Source organism: Acyrthosiphon pisum, chromosome X (genome assembly GCF_005508785.2).
Source record: "Acyrthosiphon pisum isolate AL4f chromosome X, pea_aphid_22Mar2018_4r6ur, whole genome shotgun sequence".
In the NCBI taxonomy this organism is placed as follows: domain Eukaryota; kingdom Metazoa; phylum Arthropoda; class Insecta; order Hemiptera; family Aphididae; genus Acyrthosiphon; species Acyrthosiphon pisum.
The window spans coordinates 130,910,960-130,918,729 of NC_042493.1; positions in this window are offsets into that span (position 1 = coordinate 130,910,960).

A 7,770-nucleotide genomic window follows, 5' to 3' on the forward strand; every position below is an offset into this window, starting at 1 on the left:
TTTTTAAATGTCGACGAATTTGAGGTTTTTTTTAATTTGAAAAAATCGTTTTTTTTCTTCAACGAATTTGTTATAGAAATTGCGAAGTTTTCTTTTCAAATTAAAAAAAAAAAACCTTAAATTCGTTCATATTCTTTTTTAAAAAATTATTTCATCAAATCGTTATGAATTGTGCTTTTTGGTGATGGTAAAAATAGTTTGTATGAATGTTATGTATGTTATAATTTTTAACATTTTTTCAAGCAGTATAGGTGTAATGTTGGTTATATTAAATTCGTCATATGTTTAAACACATAAGTAAAACTGCTTCGATTTTCTTTAACAGTATCTTGTTCGATGGGAAAGTGAATTCGTAATAACAATAGTACGGAGACTGATAATTAATTTAATTAATATTCAATGTAAGTACAAACTTTTAGGTTAACTATTAAGTAGAACTTTAAAATCAATTCTTCATTATTTTTAAGTGACAGAATATAATTGGATTTTTATTTTATATGACTTGCGCTATTAAGGTGTGCATTTAAAATTATTTATAAACTTGGTGATAAAAATGACAAACCCGATGTAGATTTCGATTCACATAATTATTATCTGTTTTATTGTAACGAATTCATAAAATATATACGGTAACAAAATTTTTTTTTAATGGAAATTATAATAATAATAATTGTTTATTCAATGAATAAAACGGGAAAATTGCCCAATAGTACAAGTAAATAAATAAGTTATTACAATAAATTGATATGAAAATCGAACAATAACATAAATTCATATTAATAATAAGCTAGAAATGTAAACTGAAACGAAAACAATTATACAAATAAAATATTACATATTGTTTGTAATGTAAGTTTTAAGAATTGAGGCTAACGGAGAAAAGAAACAATCAATATTAGGTGCAATTTTATTACACAGGGTCATGGCTCTAAGAATAGGGGAGTTTTTTTAAATAATTTGTGCTGTGTGATTGTAAGTAGAAAATAGGAGTAGTTCGATTATTATATGCAGGGATATTGAATGAAATATGTTCTAATAGGTAAGGCGCATCAATATGGTTATTTATTAGTTTATATAAAAAAGAAATATCAGCTAAATCTCGTCTGGAGGCTAGAGAGGGAAGGTTAAGGAGTGATCTTATTGATGTATAATCATGCTGGTTAATAGTTATGCTGAGTTTATAAGCTGCGAACCTTAAAAATCGCTTTTGGACTCCCTCAATAATCTCGATGTTGGAATTAGTATAGGGGCTCCAAATAGGAGAACCATACTCTAGGATGGATCTAACTAAAGCGCAATAAAGCAACTTTAGTGAATCCAAATTTTTAAAATCAGACGAATGACGCTTAACAAAGCCTAACACACGAAGCGATTTTTTTACTATACATTCAATATGTTCCTGAAAATTTAAATTATGGGTTAAGGTTATACATAGGTCTCTGATAGATGAGACTGAATTAAGTTCAATATTGTTTATATAATAAGTAAAATTAATATGTTCCCGAGACCTATAGAAGCACATCGAGTAGCATTTATTAATGTTTAAGCTCATTCCCCAATCCTGGCACCAATTATACAAGGTATTTAATTCCTCTTGAAGATTTAAACAGTTGCTAATTGAAGAAATACGAGAGTAAATTTTTAGATCATCTGCAAAAAATAAGAAGTGACATTTGCTCAAAACTAATGATATGCTGTTTATGAATAAAATGAATGGAAAAAAAATTTAATGGAAATTATATCACATAAGAGTGATTTAACAATCAAAAATACGTTCAGCAAGGAAAAGATTTTGGTATTGTAGTAGTTGTGTATCGACTCACGGTTCTCCTTTGATTGACCTGGTTACTCGGTGGAAATGATGAACGGCTTGGAGCGGGTATGTACTGCAGGCAATGACTCATATTGCCTGTATGCAGTAATGGTACGACAAACGAGCGGTTGTTATCAGCGGTTCTCACTTCTGTCAGTTTGCACCAGTACGGTATACGTGGCAGAGTAAAACGGCCCTACGGCGGCGTAACGGACGACGGTTTTCGTGGCGTTCCCGTCTGCGGCGGCAGTGACCGGTATGGATCAACTGTTGTTGACCCCAGGTACGGACAGTGGCGTGTTTAGGAATTTTGATAGGAGGGGGGGATGAAATATATATAATAATAGGTACACTCAATAAATTCGAATATAATATACATTTTTAAAATCCCTTAACTCGTTGAGATTAGTGTGGATCAAGGTGAAATAAGAATTAACACATATTGTTTAGTACCTACCCCCAAACACATTAAGGATCCGTATTAAAATAGTTAAACTAATGTTAAGCCACGGAATTCGGCTGTTAAAATCAGTTGGTTAAGCGTAACCTAGGTTTAAACTATGATTGTAAAGCGGGCCCCAAGTGGCTAAGTCGGTTATAATAAACAAAGTATATAATAATTACTATTTAATTTATAGTTTATTACCTATTCAATATTAGATAGGAAAATTGATAAAATATTTACTTCTGTCATACTATTTATTAGGTAAATACTTAATAAAAACTTGAAAAATAATCGTCCAGGTGTATAGCAGTTGATACAGGCAAAGTACAAAATATTTTCAAGAGTTCATGAATATTTGGATAAAACTCTTTATCACAATTGTGCTAATAGCATCTAAAGCATGTAACCCAGAGGCGAATACAATGTTTTCAGTCACAAAAAATAATCCCATGCCCTATAGTAAATCTACAGTCTTCATGGTAATTTTGTTTTATTTACCGACTATTTATCGGGTTTATTATAAACACTCATGCATGAAAAATAACTCGCCGAAAATTCAAAAATATAGTATACCATACCACCATAGAGGTATATGTTTTTATTTTCCGATATTTATGCCACGAACGATTAGTGGCGTATTGTATATGGTATATCAAAGCGGTCAAATTACCACGGCTAGAACATTTAGCAAACATATATACCTACTTAAAACGTCCACGGAAAACAAACAAAACGGCATTAAAAAGTGGTTTTAAAGTAAAAATACTTATTGTAGAACTTATAGAGAACAATATTTTGGAGGGAACCTCATTGGTGTTTTTCGAAATATTAACTATTTAAAAAGTTACAGATAATATATATGTATAGGTACGCTATATATACACGCTAATTTGTTTTGTATCCGTCTTGGCCTTATTAGTGTCTTACAAGTGCACAACATAATATACCAAATTGACGCTCAGCAGTTAACGTTATTTTAAAAATTAAAGGGAATCGACCTATTAGGAATAAGGAACTTAATAAATGAATGGGTATGTTTTTTACGATAGTATATATATATATATTTATAGTAGGTATAGTACAGTTGTAGACCTAGTTAATATGCGAAATGCCGACCTGGCGTGTCACTCTGAAAATACTCTGAAAATAGATTGAAATGGAATATCTAAAAAATACACAAACAACTATTGTCGTCTGTAGCGGCGCCCCGCGCACCGCTTTCGCATTACAATATAATAAACACCGATAAGGCGAATGAAATAAACCGTCGATTCGACGACGCCGCGGCTATTCACAGCTATTTCGTTTTTTGATTTTTCGAGTTTCACTTTTCGTCTCACGACTCACAGTACAGCAGTTTCCAGTTCCAACATTCGCACATCGAGGTTCAAGAGGCTTCACGGTTCACACCACAAAAAAAATTAAATAAACAGGTAATGTACCTACCACCCAAATAAAACTTGATTATTTATCAATTATATTTACCTACAATAGAGACCGGAATTAGGTAGGTATAATATTTACATATGAATGTTTATAATATACAAAAATAAAATTCTTTTACATTCATAGGTTAGAAAAAATCTAATGTACACAGGGCACAAGGGTTAGAAATGTCTGATTTTCAAATTGAACCAATTTTATACAAAAATCTTAAATATCATTATACTTAGCTATAGGTACTTGTAAATTTTTTCTTTATGTTGCATTATACTTTGAAGACCTCTTATTATGGGTATGTCTACCTACTCTTGGTAAATTGTTAAATTATGTATCATCTCTTGAGTTCTAAACTTTTAATTAAGTAGGTACCTAAAATGGATGTTAACAATTAATATTTAAACGTAACGATTTCTTAATAATAAATTACTAATTTCCGTGGTAGGTAGTAGGTACATACATATATTTTTGATGAAATCTAAAAGCTGCCTTTAGTGCTGTCTACAAATAAAAACGTGATATCGTGAAATTATTAGGTCTGTCATTTTTATACTAACTATAATAATTATAGCAGACAGGTAGGTACTGAAATGTCTTAACTATTTTTTTTATACTATAATGTCTATATTTATTTACTTTTAATTTGGTTGTATAGCTCAAAATCAACAACTATAGGTAATATGAATGTGATTTACTTGTTAGATTTGAAGTATTTAATCAGGTACCTATATAATTTAATTTGAAAACACTATACAAGATAATTATTATCTAAAAATTATAAAATTAATTTTAATAAAATGTTATTTACCTAACAGAAAGAAAGTGTTATATTGTATCATTGTTGGTGCATATTAAATTACTTTTGCCAAGTATAATTGCATCTTTCTATTAAATAGGTACTTTATATCATTTTGGTGCATATACCTATAACTAATTCAGGTCTTAGTTTTTAATTATGCATAGTTTATACTACTGTGCTTCTTTACTAATATTAGCTAAATGTGATTAATTTAAATAGTATGTTTAAAGATAGTACCTATGTGTTTTAATTATTATAATTTAGTTTCACTTTTTAATATTGACTTTGATTGAATACCTATACCTATATACTATTTATGACTTTTATATGTAGGTATTGTAGAATGTAGATTATATCAGGTTTGATGTAAACACATAATTTACCACCCCAATAATTACAAATATAGCCCTGAAAATATAACTATTCTACATTATTTTAGAAAATGAACAGACAACGTCCTTATTTTTATCAATTATCCGAGCGATCTAAAAGAAGACACATCAATGTTGATTCAACTTCTAATTATTCAGATAATAGTTCTTTTTCTTCCTCAACTGATCCATTTTATAAATCATCACCATATATCGGTCATTCTAATTATATTGTTGAATCAACTGATACAGATAGTGATAAATCATGTCATACAAATAACTGTAGTTTAACCGAATCCAATGAAATTGAAAATTTTGTTTTTAATTCAACTTCAAGTAATAATGATACATCTGAAGAAAACAATTTACCGGCAGTTAACAATTTGAATGCACTTCTAACTTTGAATAATGATATTTCTAATACTGAAAAATCATTCATAGGTATAAAAAATTTTCTTCGGTCATGGGCAATTAAACACAATGTAACTGCAACTGCAGTTACTGATCTATTAACAGGATTGAAAAATAATGTTAACTGTTTAAATAATGAACTTCCAACGCTAGAACATTATTAAAAACAAATATGCCTTTATTAAAAAAGGTTGTGGAACCTGGAAACTATATTCTTTTTGGCTTGGAACACAATTTGAAAATGTTAATAAATAATTATTCATTTAATGATATTAATGAACTAAATATATTAGTAAATGTTGATGGCTTGCCATTGTTTAAAAGTTAATCTGGTCAAGTGATTCCTATTTTAGTTACAATAATCAATATACCTCATTTGAAAAAAAAACTGTTCTGCCAGTTGGATTGTATTATGGTTTAGAAAAACCAAGTGATATGAATTTGTTTTTAGATTCATTTATTACAGAAATAGTGGAAGTATCTGAGCATGGCATAACAAATAATGGAAATCCAAAATCTTCCAGAAGAATTTGTAAGAAAACCAAGAGCATTAAAGTATCTCCTTCGTTGGAAAGCTACTGAATTTCATTCTTGTTTATTATACATTGGACCAGTTGCCACAAGAGGAGTTTTAGACAGAGAAAAATATAATAATTTCAAGACATTAAATGTGGCAATTTCCATTTTACTTAATCCAAATAGTTGTGGGGATTTAGATTTACGAAACCATGCAAGGCAATTATTAAGACATTTTGTTCAATCATTTATTAAAATATATGATGAAAGTTTCATTACTCATAACTTTCATGGATTGATCCACTTGGTTGATTATGCTGATTATTTTTCATCAAAAATCAATGAATTTACATTGGATAAGATATCAGCTTTTCCGTTTGAAAATTACTTACAAAAAATTAAGTCAATGGTTAGAGGCAGAAATAAGCTTAATTTTAACTTAAAAATTGAATCCCCAAATACCGCTGTGGTCTAGATTGTGGAGACATAGTCTTGATAGAAAATGTATGCCATTCTATTGATTTAAACTGTGCATTATTTAAATTTTTTTTTTAATTTAGTTCCTTTTTCTCCTATCCCAGTATTTACAATATATATACATAAAACAAACTATATGAAGAATTTAAATTATATAGGTACCTACTAATTTATTTTAATGTTTAATAAAACGGCAATAAATGTTATTTATATAGTTCATTTATTTTTATATTTCAGGATGTGGACACTCATACATTTATATGAGCCTCCAAATGGAAAGACACCGGATTTAATTCCAAATATAAAAATTATTTTTTTGCAATTTGAAATAAATTGGTCGACTTGGGAATGTTGTTCGTTATTGAGGATATTGAAGTGCATGAATAAATTAATCACTTCATACAAACTCAAAATTAAGAAATTAGATCCGATTTCTTCACGTTAACAGATTGACTATTCATTATAAGCTATAGACATATTAACAACTCATATAGATACCTTGTCTTAAAGTGTCATTTGTCTGTGATAAACTTAAAAACGAAAGTTAGTTCTCTTTTTACCTATTTATGAAATATGAATAATAAATTAAAAATATGATAGCTGTTATTTATTGAATGTACACATACCTTCTTCAACCAATTTGAATCTGAATGACAACCAAAGTATTGAATACATTATTATGTGAATCATAATGGATATAACTTAATTAATACATACAATTGTGTGAACGTTAAAATCTTATTAGAATATTATTACAAAATATTATATATTTATTAATTTAGATACCTATCTAATAGCATAAACATAATATTCTACTTTAGATTTGTGATTCAAAATGAAAAATACTCAATATAAACTCCCTTGTATCCTTATTATTTATTATTTTGATAAAAATGTTCGGGACGTATTCTGACGTCATTTTGCGTCAATGGCTGTTGACACCCATAGCAAATCCTACTACTGACTCTAAGCCACTGAAGTATATTATAATATAAAACAAATGACAACTAGAAGTATATATTATTATTGTAATGGAGTATTAAAAATGTAGTTAACATCTCTTTATAAATTTAATTGTCTAACATTGTTTTGACATCAAACATTTTGGTTTTAGATGCTTATGAACAGGTCTTGATAGAAAATGTATGCCATTCTATTGATTTAAACTGTGTTGTAATTATTGGTAGAAAATTTTTATTCAAAAGAAACTTTTTTAAAATTCCTTGTGATAGATCATTAATAGGTGTTTATGAAGTTGAACAATTATCAGAGCCTGAATTGTGGCCTATTTCTTTTATTTGTAAGAAGTATATATATTTCAAGCACAAACAAATTATGTTGTTTTCCCCCTGTTGCATGCAGCATAATAAGCCAACTATTTATTTTTAAACACATTATAATATGTACATAGTTGTATATTAAATATAAATTATTATTAGCATCATATTCACTATTCATCATAAATAAATACCTGTTTATAAAATATAGCATTATTTAA